This window comes from Pygocentrus nattereri, chromosome 23 (assembly GCF_015220715.1).
Source record: "Pygocentrus nattereri isolate fPygNat1 chromosome 23, fPygNat1.pri, whole genome shotgun sequence".
Taxonomy (NCBI): Eukaryota; Metazoa; Chordata; class Actinopteri; order Characiformes; family Serrasalmidae; genus Pygocentrus; species Pygocentrus nattereri.
In genome coordinates this window covers 15,199,313-15,215,013 of record NC_051233.1, presented here as the reverse complement: position 1 = coordinate 15,215,013, position 15,701 = coordinate 15,199,313, and the positions used below count along the sequence as shown (strand labels likewise).

Below are 15,701 nucleotides of genomic sequence, written 5' to 3'. Positions count from 1 at the left end.
GTTCTAGCATTGCAGTACAGAGACTTAAGATTTCAACCATTTTGGCCATTGACTCAATATACTGTTTGAAATGAAAAACACTATAAAGCATATATTCAGTACTCAGTACTCGTTTCATTTCTAATTTGTAAACAATCTATTTTGCCTCTTTGAAAATTCCATATATTTGGAAAACCATAAACAAAATACCTATAAGACACTATATACACAGAGACAGATATATACACAGGAACAGCTTTGGGAGGTGCTACTGCATTGTAACTTTGTGGGTAGTGGTCAACTTAAGTGATTTCCTGCCAAATGCTTGATACAGTTGTAAGACATAATGAGTTCACATAAAAATGATTCTCAACCTATCCTGATAGTTTGTCCTTTCATATGCATACAAAATAAATATCTGAAATCATTAAAGCACTTTTTTTGTTAATCTGAAAACTTGACAAACCTCAAATGATTAACAAATTTACTGTGAACTGACAAATAAACAATTGTTCGGCCAATGTTATTGGTGAAAAAAATAATTGCTGAAATTTCCAAAATACAACTATTTTTTATGAATAGGTGGGTTTATCATTCAAACTGAGGAACATTTGTGGATTTGTTCAGCACTTTTGAGAGGACAACAGCACTACAACAATGTCTCACACTGAAAGCAAACATTCGCAAGTGAAATGTGTGCAAAATTAGAGGAAAGGATGTGGTAGATGGTGGAGGCTTTCGAGAGCTACTGAAGTACACTGACACAAAAGTAACCCATGTCTGTTCACTTCAGCCAGTAACGAGTGATAAATATAAATTTGGAACTTTGAAATGTAGAACTTACTATATATATATATTCCAGTCAATTGTTTAAATAGGATATATTTAATATGGTTTTGGGCAGTGTGCTTCATATATATACTTATGCCTGGCCCGTACAAGGAAAAAATTTTAATACGCATGTGCATTAACACAGAATTTATATGTGCTCTCTTAAACCTGTATATCAAGTGTTTTACAGTGGTTTTAAATGTAATTCAACAATTGAATCATATTTCAAAACAGCAACTATCCTGTTTTATCATTGATATGTTTGATGGGTTGCCCCTTTAATCTTGCCATTTAATGGTTAATCACTGAATAATGATGGTTGGTTATCGGTCAAAGGAACTTGTCAAAAATTTTATCCCCTACTTGCAATTCCTATGAAAGCATTTGGATGGATAGAGTGTTAAAGGCAGCAGAGACCCCACAACTATTTTCTAGGAAAGGGATCAAGTCATGCCCTAGAGGTACTGTCACCACTCTACACAATATGATATTAAAGTGCATGTGCACACACACGCACACATACACACACACACACACACACACACACACACACACACGCGCGCGCGCGCACGCACACACACACACACACTTCCTTTCCATCAGGAAGGGCTTGTTTCAATGTTTCCATCCTTTATACCCACATGTGACCTTGAAAGCGATTTCTCTCAGACAGGAGACAGATTGTGATTCAAGCCCAAGATTCTCCCTACGCATATACACACACCCCTACACATTCTGCATGCCTCATCTAAACACACAAACATACACAGACACAATTGTAAAGCCATGAGTCACATCACAATGGAGATTCCTCATAGTTACGTACACACAGGAATAGCATGTTTCACCAATAACACCTTTTGTTATTACCCTGCCCAACGCAGGTGTGGATGTTTAGCTAAGCTTTACTTTAATCCTTTAGACAAGTGCATATGCATGAGAAAGAAAATGCCTAAGGATGTAGCAACTTGAAAATACAGCAGTCAAGCTAGAATGCTCAGAGTTTCAGCCTGAATGCACAATGTGCTGGTTATATTTAAAACTATGAAATATTGCATGATTCACATTCATTATTCCTTACAAAGAGCATATACATCTGCCATGCAAAATATGTCACCTTAAAATGTAATCTCAATTTAAATGCAGTGACAAACATATTTAGCCTGTCCAACTTTTCCTTTTTCAGAGTATAAATGGGGAAAAGGGAGAAAAACTATACAATGTATGACACCAAACAATATGGGACACTGACACAGTATGTAATTCAATAACTATATACCTCCATATTGGTGGCAAAGATTTTGCAATCCATCAGTGTGTTACTAGCAATGCCTATTATTTACCTATTATTACTATTGCATGTGCAACAGTAACTACAAGCAAGAACACAGGAGCAAGAGTGAGACAAAGCGAGTGAGCAACAGAGATCGAACGAGAGAGTGAGCGAGAGATGGTTATGCCAGGCTTATTCCATTTTCTGGCCCATTTAGAGGCACTGTCCTCATTTGCACTAGGCCAAGACTGTGCCTTCATGCAACCCCTCCCCAGTCACTCACACACTCACACACACACAAAACAAAAAAAAAAAAAAAAAAAAAAAACGGGGGCCTCTCTGAATTATGGCCTTCTCTTGGCAGTAAACTGTGATGCGGAAGCTGGCAAATGAACAGTGAAGATTTGAGGTCAGTCTGGAGTGTGTGTATGTGAAGTAGGCTGAGGGGGTGGTCTCGGGGTGTGTTTGTCAAGGCTTCTCATTGTGGTGTGAGGTAGACTGGCTAGATGCCTGATTAGACACCTAATCTGCTGTCATGGTTGGGTTAATATTAGAAATACAGTTACATACAGTTAAATAATAACTAATGGCACACAGTGACAGCATTATAAAGCATGCAGTGCAAAGACTCCATGTAAATTAGTGGTTAGTTTGGTGTTTGTTCATCTTTATTTATCTTGTATATACAGTACTGTGCAAATGTGAGAGACCACCCTTGTTTGTTTAATCTCCAGTCAAGTACAAGTTATTAGTTTTACACTCTCAGAAAAAAGTGTAAATTACAAAACAAACCTACAGATAGGTATGTTGTGTTGTTAGTAGGTGTGCTGACAGAAAAATCTCTTAATGAGTAAATCCAAACTGCATCCATATGCCTTCATATCTATCCACCATCCATCAGTCACCGTGGAGGTTAAGTGCACAATTAATAAAAATAAATACATTTTTTAAAAAAATACACAAATGTTTTTTTTATCCTAATCTCTATCTGCTGCAGCTGTAGCACATGGCCAATTACCACAAGCAATTATTTCAATGCACTTTCCTATGCTTAGTAAAAGATCACTAAACCTGGTGGCTCGTAGCACCCGCCTATTGGCTTTTATTGTAAGTATATTTAGAGTTAGGTTTTTAGGTTTTTGTTCTCTTCAAAGTTAGAAATTCTTAAGCATAATTAAGAAACTATAGTCTGTGGTAGCTGACCATATGCTACAGCTGCAGCAGACAGAGACTTAAGAACACACAAATGTAATGAAGTAGTGGGTACACTTAACTCATGTACTGATGAATGCATGCAGATATTTTCTAAAATATACAGTACCACTCTTGAGCGCACCCTTCAATTTTTTAATTTCCTGCAAAAACACATTTGTTAAACACAATTATTTATTTTTCAGTAAAAAACAAACATATATTTAACACCCTTTGTTTTTATTACAACTCCAGTTCAGTCTTAGAGGTTGCGTTTTCTGCTTCTTACAATCCCAAACACATTCAATGAGGCTGAGGTCTTGGATCTGGGATGGTCAGTCCAATGTTATTAGAACAATGCAGCTTCTTTGTTTGATTTCCAAATGCTGAGTTGCCTTTCCCAGTAAAAGGAAGGACAGAAGCAACTGTAGATTTCTTCAGATCCGAAGCAAGACTGGAACATGATTTTCTCTTATCTCTCAGAGATGAAAGCTTTAAGTACTGTTTATTTAATGATGGTAGTTTTAATGGTCAACCAGGTCTTACAGAGTCCCATTTTCTATAAATCTTTTAATTATCTTTTTGAAGTCCAGTTTTGGAATCTCACTTATTTTCACTTATTCTCCTTCTTTATGCATGTGGATTATCTTAGATCTAATTGCCACTTTGACTTTTACACAGTACAGTATGCAATCTATCTCAATGCATCATGCATTTCAGTGCACTTCCACAGAAACCCAGTAGGCCAGTTATTTGATACACATTTCTGTAACTATGATTACCAAGGAAATTAAACCAAACAATCAATGTCTCCAGCGATGCACACGTTTGATACAATAATAACAAGCAGCATTAAGGTGTGTCAGACAGATACTTACCAGAAGTGCCATAAACACTTCCTCCCACCCTCTCTGGCTGTCAGAGGTTAATATATGCGAGTATATGTGTTACACAGTGTGAAGGTGTCTCCACGTTATCAGTTAGCGAAAGCAGACTGTAGGGCAACTGAATGGACCTGACTGTAGACATTCAGGGAGAATGAACTGTAAATGCATGAAAGAGAGATGACCAATAGCTTTGTTTTTTATTTAGAGGAAGAAGAGGGAGTGTTTCTCAGTTATAACCACAAAACAAATGAGTGTAATATTCTCACCTTTAGAATTTGTTTAAATGCTTGTTAGTCTTACCCCAGTCAAAGCGATAACAGCTAAAACTGTGTTTATAATGAAGAGTAGCACTTGAATTTGGGTCAGTGTAAGGAAAAAGGATGAAAGAGGGAGAGCAATACAGTGAGCAAGAGAGGGTGAGTGAGAGTGGGAGAGAGATAACCAACCAACCAAGCTCTTCCTTATTCAGGATTTCTAATGACGGGATAGAATAGCTGTGGCCTCTGTTGCTCGGCGACAGGCGCCATGGATATATGAAGGAGAGAGCAAAGAGAGAGTGGGGGAGGAATTAGGCATGCAAGAGAGAGAGAGCTAGAGAGCAAGCGAGACGGGGAGGGAGAGCGACAGAGAGTGAGAGGTGGGGGGGGGGGGGGGGGGGTGCATGGGGCTCAGTCTAAAAACATTGCATTCTGACCAACATAACAGGTTTATCACAGATAAACACAGGAAAAGAAGCACAAACAAAGATATATCCTATCACTAACAACACAACACATGGTCAGTACTGAGTGTTTGTCAGCAGCTTTTCATGCACAGAGTATGTGAGGCAGAGTTTATTTGAATATTATTTGCATTTTGTTTTACAATTGTGTAGCAACAGCAAATTACCATATACACTGAAGATGCCTGAGTGCTTAACACTGACAACAGTATTAAAAATCAACATGGCTCTCAGTCATAGATGCTTTCCATTTGTATCACAACGGTCTTGTTTGATTGTCTGTCTGCTTTTGAGCAGGATTGCATCACAGTTTGAACATTTTTATCTTGTTTTTTTTTAAAGGTTACACATACTTTGAAATCACTTAACATTTTTGTTAATATACAGTAACAACACTGTAGATTTTAATAATTCACAAAAGGGTTGTAATGAACTGTAGATGAAATGTTGATGAGTCATCATTAACTTAAGGGATGTACAAATAACAACTGTGATGTAGATGTACTGATGGTAACTTTACAAGAGAAAAGTTATTGTAATGAAAAAATAACTTTTAACAAAACTTGTACTTTAAAAAAATTAAAGTGGTCACTGTACAGCTTGTATAGCATAACAGATTTAGTGCCCTCTGAAAATAACAACACACAGCCACTCATGTCTAAATAGCTGGCAATATAAGTGAGTACATTTCACAGTGAACATGTCCAAATTGCGCTCAAAGTGTCAATATTTTGTGTGACCACCATTATTATCTAGCACTGCCTGAACCCTCTTGGGCATGAAATTCACCAGAGCTGCACAGGTTGCTACTGGATTCCTCTTCCACTCCTCCATGATAACATCACAGAGCTGGTTGTCTTGGTACTCCTCACCAGGGCACCATCACACATGCTGGACATCATCTGAGCCAAGCAAATTTATCTTGGTCTCGTCAGACCACAGGACATGGTTCCAGTAATCATATTCTTGGAATGCTTGTCTTCAACAAACTGTTTCTGGGCTTTCTTGTGCGTCAGCTTCAGAAGAGGCTTCCTTCTGGGACGACGGCCATGCAGACTGAGTTTTGCATCGTCTGATCTGAGCACTGACAGGCTGACCTCCCACTTCTTCAACCTCTGCAGCAATGCTGGCAGGACTATCTTTTTTTTTAACCAACCTCTGGATATGACGTTTGACACGTGGACTCAGCTCCTTTGGTCGACCCTGGCAAGGTCTATTCCGAGTGGTACCCATCCTATAAACCGCTGTATGACCTTAGCCACCATGCTAATCTTATTAGGCAATCTTCTTATAGCCTAGGCCATCTTTGTGGAGAGCAACAATTCTATATCTTTTTAATTCTAGTTCTTTGCCATGAGGTGTCATGTTGAATATCCAGTGGTCAGCATGAGCGAATTGTACCCAAAACACCAAATTTAACAGCCTTGCTCCCCATACACACCTGGGACCTTGTAACTCTCTTGAATCACATGAAAGGTATGGATTCACTTGTGTTGCCAGCTATTTAGACATTAACGGCTGTGTGTTGAGTTATTTTCAGAGTACACTAAATCTATACTGCTATACAAGCTGTACACTGACTACTTTAAGTTATATCCAAGTTTCATATTCTATATATAAAATATGTGCAGAAATGTGAGGGGTGTACTCAGTTTTATGAGATACTACACACACACATACGTGCGTGTATGTGGTGAAGTCCCATCATCATGGTCTGTTACATTCAAATACTCTCTTTTAATGTTATAAATGCTTACAGAGTTATATTGAGTTCTGTTGATGTCTCATCACATCACTTTCCTCCGTACTTTCTCCCCCTCCTTCACTCTGGTGCTCTCAGACAGACAGACAGACACACACACACACACACACACACACACACACACACACACACACACACACCGTGAATTAAACATGACAATGACAGTGGCACTTTGCAGTCTGAATTCTAATTACACTGACTCCATTGTGGGAGCCATTGTGGTGGCAAACACTCACACACACACACACACACACACACACACACACACACACACACACACACACACACACACGCACACAAACACACACACACACACACACTAAACCTAATGCCATTACACAATACTAGGCACTGAAGAGCTCATAAGATCGCTTAATTACCTGCAGATCAAAAGCCATGTCACAATGCCATACCATGCACCAACACAACAAAGCAAAAACACACAGACATATGCACCAGTGAGCTGAAGCTAGTGGCAGTGTCTTTAAGTATGCCATGCTTGTAAGAACATTTGGCCCTGTGCCACACTGGAGGACAGACTGAAGGTCAAGAGAGGGGCAGGGAGAAAGAGAAAGAAAGAAAAAGTGACGGAGAGGGGTGAAAGAAAAGAAGGAAGTAAGGTTAAATAGAAGAAAGAGAGCCGAGGGGGAGGGAAGCTTCTCAGTGGTGAATTATTAAACATGGTGGACTTTCACACCTGTGTCAGAACAGGACTGCAGGTGCATCCAGGACACTATGTAAGTGTGCATTAAAGGGTGTCATCCTCTTGGGTGCTGAAACAATGCCCTGTAAGCATCCTGATTGGCTGCTGTGTGTGTGTGTGTGTGTGTGTGTGTGTGTGTGTGTGTGTGTGTGTTTTTATATATATATATATATATATATATATATATATATATATATATATATATATATATATATATATATATATATATATATATATATATATATATACACACACACACACACACACACACACACACACACACATATACACACACACACAGTGGGTCAAAAAGGTATTTAGTCAGCCACTGATTGTGCAAGTTCTTCTACTTAGAAACATGAGAGACGTCTAATTTTCATCATAGGTACACTTCAACTATGAGAGACAAAATGAGAAAAAAAAACCAGGAAATCACATTGTAGGATTTTTTAAGAATTTATTTGTAAATTATGGTGGAAAATAAGTATTTGGTCACCCACAAACAAGCAGGATTTCTGGCTCTCACAGACCTGTAACTTCTTTAAGAAGCTCTTCTGTCCTCCACTCGTTACCTGTATTAATGGCACCTGTTTGACCTCGTTATCTGTATAAAAGACACCTGTCCACAGCCTCAAACAGTCAGACTCCAAACTTAACCATGGCCAAGACCAAAGAGCTGTCGAAGGAGACCAGGAAGAAGATTGTAGACTTGCACCAGGCTGGGAAGAGTGAATCTACAGACATACAAGACCATTGATAATCTCCCTCAATCTGGGTCCCCACGCAAGATCTCATCCCGTGGGGTCAAAATGATCATGAGAATGGTGAGTAAAAATCCCAGAACTACACGGAAGGACCTGATGAATGACCTGCAGAGAGCTGGGACCAAAGTAACAAAGGCTACCATCAGTAACACACTACGCCGAAAGGGACTCAAATCCTGCAGTGCCAGGCGTGTCCCCCTGCTTAAGCCAGTTCATGTCCAGGACCGTCTGAAGTTTGCCAGAGAGCATATGGATGATCCAGAAGAGGATTGGGAGAATATCATGTGGTCAGATGAAACCAAAATAGAACTTTTTGGTAAAAACTCAACTCATTGTGTTTGGAAGAAGAAGAATGCTAAGTTGCATCCCAAGAACACCATACATGCTGTGAAGCATGGGGGTGCAAACATCATGCTTTGGGACTGTTTTTCTGCAAAGGGGACAGGACGACTGATCTCTGTTAAGGGAACAATGAACGGGGCCATGTATCGTGAGATTTTAAGCCAAAACCTCCTTCCATCAGTGAGAGCATTGAAGATGGAACATGGCTGGGTCTTCCAGCATGACAATGATCCCAAACACACTGCTCGGGCAATGAAGGAGTGGCTCCGTAAAAAGCATTTCAAGGTCCTGGAGTGGCCTAGCCAGTCTCCATACCTCAACCCCATAGAAAATTTGTGGAGGGAGTTGAAAGTCCGTGTTGTCCAGCGATGGCCCCAAAACATCACTGCTCTAGAGGAGATCTGCAGGAGGAATGGGTCAAAATACCAGCTACAGTGTGTGCAAACCTGGTGAAGACTTGCAGGAAACGTTTGTCCTCTGTCATTGCCAACAAAGGTTATGTTACAAAGTATTGAGTTGAACTTTTGTTATTGACCAAATACTTATTTTCCACCATCATTTACAAATAAATTCTTAAAATTTATTACAGGAAATTACAATGTGATTTCCTGGATTTTTTTTTTCCTCATTTTGTCTCTCATGATGAAAATTACAGATGTCTCTCATCTTTCTAAGTAGGAGAACTTGCACAATCAGTGGCTGATTAAATACTTTTTGCCCCACTGTGTGTGTGTGTGTATATTATTTATATATATATATATATATATATATATATATATATATATATATATATATATATATATATATATATATATATATATATAGGATTGAAATATTGGTTATATTTAGATTTGATGCCCATCATATTTTCAAGCAAATATCTGCCAATACTGTAATTCTGATATCATAATGCAGCCCGATTTGTAATACTAGCCCGCACTGGGAATTCGTATACGTCCAAACAGAGATTTATCGCAGCCACCAAAATGGTGATTAAAATTATATATTGTAATTATAAACTCAGACTCATACACAAAATTAAATACTTATAGACCAATTTTAATAGCACAAATTTAATAGTCTAAATTTAAGCCCAGTATCAGTACAGCAGAAGTTTATGATGTACGGTCCATTAATAAATTCTGCTACAAATTACTCTGCTAAATCATAGACTTAATGCCCTGAAGACTGTTTATGGTTCACAGTCATAAGCTTAACACCCAAAAGACTAATGACAGAGTGCTCAATTGTATCAATTACAAATAACATAAGCTGGGGAGAGGAAGCACAACAGAACACACACATGCACAAATCTCTCAGATTAGAAGCCATTTCTCTATGCGCTAATAACAGCTCACACAATCAAGTCTTAACTTCAAAGGCAACCAACAGCACCACTCTTAGCATTATTCCCATGAAGACCTCCAGAGTGTTCATACACTGATTGTATTCTTCCTCATAGACAGCAGTACATTACTTACCTTTACTAAATCATGAAATATGAGGAAGTAAATGGTTTTATCTGTAATGAAAGCTTTTATTTTGGTACGGGTAAAAGAAGAGAAAAAAATATATTCAATATACACTATATTGCCAAAAGTATTCAATCACTTAACCAAATAACTGAATTCAAGTGTTCCAATCACTTCCATGGCCACAGATGTATAAAACCAAGCACCTAGGCATGCAGACAAACATTAGTGAAAGAATAGGTCACTCTCAGGAGCTCAGTGACTTCCAGCATGGTACCATGATAAGACGCCACCTGTGCAACAATTCCAGTCGTGAAATTTCCTCGCTACTAAACATTCCAGTAAACTGTCAGTGGTATTATAACAAAGTGGAAGCGATTAGGAACGACAGCAACTCAGCCACGTAAAATGACAGAGCGTGGTCAGCAGATGCTGAGGCACATAGTGCGCAGACGTTGCCAACTTTCTGCAGTCAATTGCTACAGACCTCCAAACTTCATGCGCCCTTCAGATTAGCTCAAGAACAGTGCGCAGAGAGCTTAACGGAATAGGTTTCTATGGCCGAGCAGCTGCATCCAAGCCTTAAATCACCAAGCGCAATGCAAAACGTCGAATGCAGTGGTGTATAGCGCAGCCACGGGACTCTAGAGCAGTGGAGACATGTTCTCTGGAGTGACTAATCACGTTTCGCTGTCTGGCAATCCGAGGGATGAGTCTGGGTTTGGCCATTCCCAGGAGAACGGTACTTGTCTGATTGCATTGTGCCAAGTGTAAAGTTTGGTGGAGAGGGGATTATGGCGTGGGGTCTTTTTTCAGGAGTTGGGCTCAGCCCCTTAGTTCCAGTGAAAGGAAATCTTAATGCTTTAGCACCAACAGATTTTGGACAATTTCATGCTCCCAACTTTGTGGGAACAATTTGGGGATGGCCCCTTTCTGTTCCAACATGACTGTACACCATAAAGACATGGATGAGTGAGTTTGATGTGGAAGAACTTGACTGGCTGCACAGAGTCCTGACCTCAACCCAAGAGAACACCTTTAGGATGAATTAGAGTGGAGACTATGAGCCAGGCCTCTTGTTCAACATCAGTGTCTGACCTCACAAATGTGCTTTTGGAAGAATGGTCAAAAAGTCCTATACACACACTTCTAAACTCTTCCCAGAAGAGTTGAAGCTGTTATAGCTGAAAAGAGTGGGCCGACATTATATTAAACCCTATGGATTAAGAATGGGATGTCACTCAAGTTCATATGCGTGTGAAGGCAGACAAGCAAATACTTCTGGCAATATAGTGTATTTTAAATACATTACATTTCATCATTGTGGTTATGACTTTTCCCTGCCGATAACTCAAAAGTGTACAATAGCAATAGGACTGATTCTATAACTGGTATCAATATCAGCCAGATATCAGCAAAAAATCAAGTAAATTCATTCCAGTATTGTATGATAAGATGAACATTAAGAAGTAGCCTAAGTGAAGTGCTTCTATTAAATATGTTTCATTATGAAATAGCAGAGATCAGTGTCAATATTGGTCCTTCCTGAAGGTTTCAATAATGGTTTCTGAAAAGAAACAGTGGTGTTCCGTCATTCAGTAGTACAACCCCAATTCCAATGAAGGTGGGAAAAAAAACATACATAAAAACAGAATACGATGATTTGCAAATCCTTTTCAACCTATATTCAATTGAATACACTACAAAGACAAGATATTTAATGTTCAAAGGAATAAACTTTATTGTTTTTTGCAAATATTCACTCATTTTGAATTTGATGCCTGCAACACATTTCAAAGAAGTTGGGACAGGGGCATGTTTACCACTGTGTTACATCACCTTTCCTTTTAACAACACTCAATAAGCGTTTGGGAACTGAGGACACTAATTGTTGAAGCTTTGTAGGTGGAATTCTTTCCCATTCTTGCTTGATGTACAACTTCAGTTGCTCAACAGTCCGGGGTCTCCGTTATCGTATTTTGCGCTTCATAATGCTCCACACATTTTCAATGTCAGACAGGTCTGGACTGCAGGCAGGCCAGTCTAGTACCCGCACTCTTTTACTACGAAGCCACGCTGTTGTAACACATGCAGAATGTGGCTTGGCATTGTCTTGCTGAAATAAGCAGAGACGTGAAAAAGACGTTGCTCGGATGGCAGCATATGTTGTTCCAAAACCTGCATGCACCTTTCAGCATTAATGGTGCCTTCACAGATGTGCAAGTTAAATGTGCATGGGCACCAACACACCCCCATACCATCAGAGATGCTGGCTTTTGAACTTTGCGCTGATAACAATCCGGACAGTCCTTTTCCTCTTTGGCCCAGAGGACATGACGTCCATGATTTCCAAAAACAATTTGAAATGTAGACTCGTCAGACCACAGGACTCTTTTCCACTTTTGCGTCAGTCCATATCAAATGAGCTCGGGCCCAGAGATGCCGGCGGCGTTTCTGAGTGTTGTTGATATATGCCTTTCGCTTTGCATGGCAGAGTTTTAACTTGCACTTGTAGATGGAGCGACAAACTGTGTTCACTGACAATGGTTATCTGAAGTGTTCCTGAGCCCATGTGGTAATATCCATTGCAGAATGATGTTGGCTTTTAATGCAGTGCCACCTGAGGGATCGAAGGTCAGGGGCATTCAATGCTGGTTTTCACGTTGAGAAATATTGTTCTCAAACTGTTGGACTATTTGCTCACGCAGTTGTTCACAAAGTGGTGAACCTCGCCCCATCCTTGCTTGTGAACGACTGAGCCTTTCAGGGATGCTCCCTTTATACCCAATCATGACACTCACCTGTTTCCAATTAACCTGTTCACCTGTGGAATGTTCCAAACAGATGTTTTTTGAGCATTCCTCAACTTTCCCAGTCTTTTGTTGCCCCTGTCCCAACTTCTTTGGAATGTGTTGCAGGCATCAAATTCAAAATGAGAGAATATTTTCAAAAAACAATAAAGTTTATCCGTTTGAACATGAACTATCTTGTCTCTGTAGTGTATTCAATTGAATATAGGTTGAAAAGGATTTGCAAATCATCGTATTCTGTTTTTATTTATTTTTTACACAACGTCTCAACTTCATTGGAATTGGGGTTGTACAATATATAGTTTATTCTAAAAATGGTACAGGTTTTTTGAGAATAAGGGCTGTGTAATAAATTATTTTTCTATTTTTTATGATTATGAATAATACTAACTTTAAACATAATAATCATTGATATTTGTTGTGCATGTGAAGCCCACTCTCAACCATGTATAGCATGAAAACAAATTCTTAAAAGTGGTTTATATGTCTGAAATTTGGACTATATGAGTGACATACTACAACATAAAATATTTCCATTTGGGTATATGTGCTTTATTTTACTTCATCATTAAGGCTTCCAAAGTAAAATGCACTTTGTATTTCAAGTGAAAATCAAAGGGCAGAGCAAACCCATTATTAACCAACAGGGTGCAGAAAAACTACGCTGCATTTCCATGTAGCCACTTCCACAACCTCATTCTCTGGCCATCTGAGGCCAGGCCACAGGGGCCTTCAAGTAAAAGAGGACAGGCCTTAAATAGTTCAAAGCCTGCTGTCTTTTCTTTAAATCGGAAGTTTCTCTAACACAGCCACTCTATACTTTATGCCTAGTTGATATTTTCTTCCTCTTTGCATTTTATTTTTAGGCCTTGTGTGCCAAACTGTGTCATAACATCTTTCCTTTCCACCAAGATTTCTATAGATGACTAATATGTTTCACAGAATAGCTCAGCCTTTTCACATATCATAAAATGTACAAGCAGGAACTGCAAAGTCCAAACGAGATCATTTCAACTAGCCTGGGTGGCCCAGAAAGCAAATACCATATGAAGTAATCAGGCCATAAAACTGCTCTCTCTTGTGTGGAAAAATCAACCCTGTGTACCACTCAAGTTTAAAGGAACAACCGGCAGAGAAAGGCCAGCCTAAAGGCCACGTCCAGCCTACACAGGACCTGGTGCCCAAATTCCGCACAAATTGTATGCTCTTTGATTGCCTGTTTCCAGCCCAAGCTTCTAACCAGAAAGTAATCTTGGCAGGGGTAGCAGCGGCAAAAGAAGAGAACAAAATCAAAAAAGACACAGCGTACAATGCACCGATCCCAGCTGAACGCAAGCACAAAAACAGTGCACAAAGAGGCAGTGTAACAGGTGCTTGAGTTGTCATGCTTTGGAAAGAGCTGCATTGTACCTGCCTAGGCGTGGTGGCTTGGAAGCCAGAAAGAGGTGAATAGAGGAGAGGCATGGGAATTTATAGCTAAGAGATTTTAAAGAGATGGAGCTGTCACTGATTATTATAAAAGGACTGGGCTGATTCCATTCTGGCATGCATAGTGTCGATTAAAGCTAACACACCGGTAAGTCTGAGATTCCCTTGCCATGAATCATCAAGCAAAGATGAGGTATATGAACACAGTCTTTTTTTTTTTTTTGATAACACCCTGCAACAAACATCGAGAACTAGATAACTACAGTTTAGTATAAACTAAACTAGCCCTCAAATATTTTTCTGCCAAATTTACCACTATTTCCACTACTACCACTAAATGTTATCCATTATCAGCATCACCTGCAAACACGCAGACACATCTGGAGGTTTGGTAATTTTGGATAGTACATGCAGTAATAATATTTGCTTTGTAGACATCACATGCCCTGGTTCCCATCACCAGCACTGTAAAGAAATGTTTATTTCTCTACAAGTAGCCAATTCATATAAAACCACTCTGAATGTGTTTACTCTACGGTTTAATTACACAGAATGTCATCTGAAAGAAGAAGAAAAAAAAGTATTATTATTATTATTATTATTATTATTATTATTATTATAATATATAAGCACCAAGTGCACGCTCTTGCTGCCCATAAACCACAAAGCAACAGTTTATTCAGCGAAACAAAGTGTCACTAGAACTCCGCATGTCAAGGCTGACTGAAAGCACTGCTCATAGCATAGATGCAAGTGCAACACTTCACACCACATGACTCATCACCTGACCCCAAAGAGCAAGAGTTTCTGTTCAATTACAACAGCAATAAACTGTTATTATTGAACAGAAACTATAACCCTCTTCCAATGCTTGATAAGACAACAACTGTAACTAAATACAGTCTCTCATTTTCCTGCCTTAGACTATAAGTAAATCTTCAACTTAAGTAAATCTGCTTAAAATGCACAGTCTGACCACTACAAGTCAGATTCTGACTGGAGGGTGTGTAGAAGAAACAGATCAAGACAGGCTGTCCAAGCCAAATCTCATGGCCTGAGTAACAGTTTGATGAGATTGCAAGGTCAATAAGCCAAGAAGAATCAAGAATGAGCGAACCCAATAAAACACGGTACAGCAGCCCGCGAGAGTGTGGCAGTGGTCCACAGAATTATCTTTTTGTCTAATAGGTAAGGGGGTAGTCAGAAAATTACTGGTAGGTTGTGTCAGTGTTCAGGAAATGTCTGTTCAGATTTAGTCATTTTGTGTGTGCATTTATGATGTGCTTTGATCTGATGGGAAGTGAAACAAAAACCCACATACACTGACTGCATGATCTCATTTTCTCCTGAAATGGAAAAATGAATCAACTTGTGCTTTGTGGACAAGCAGTGACATTCAGATAGAAAATATCTACAAACTAACTACAAACTATTAACATTTTCTGTGATGTGTGAACTGATAAGTGGTGAGCATATTTCTGTAGCTGCATATATCATTTGGAAAATAAAAATCACCAAACATTACTCTATGAAAAACA

At 39.2% G+C, this 15,701-nt stretch overlaps 1 protein-coding gene across 1 annotated transcript in view; it reads right to left on the bottom strand.

Annotated features, from left to right (window-relative positions):
- tprn (taperin) overlaps positions 1–15,701 on the bottom strand; it is a 30,438-nt gene that overhangs the window by 11,853 nt on the left and 2,884 nt on the right. The gene's annotated exons all lie outside the window — the stretch shown is intronic.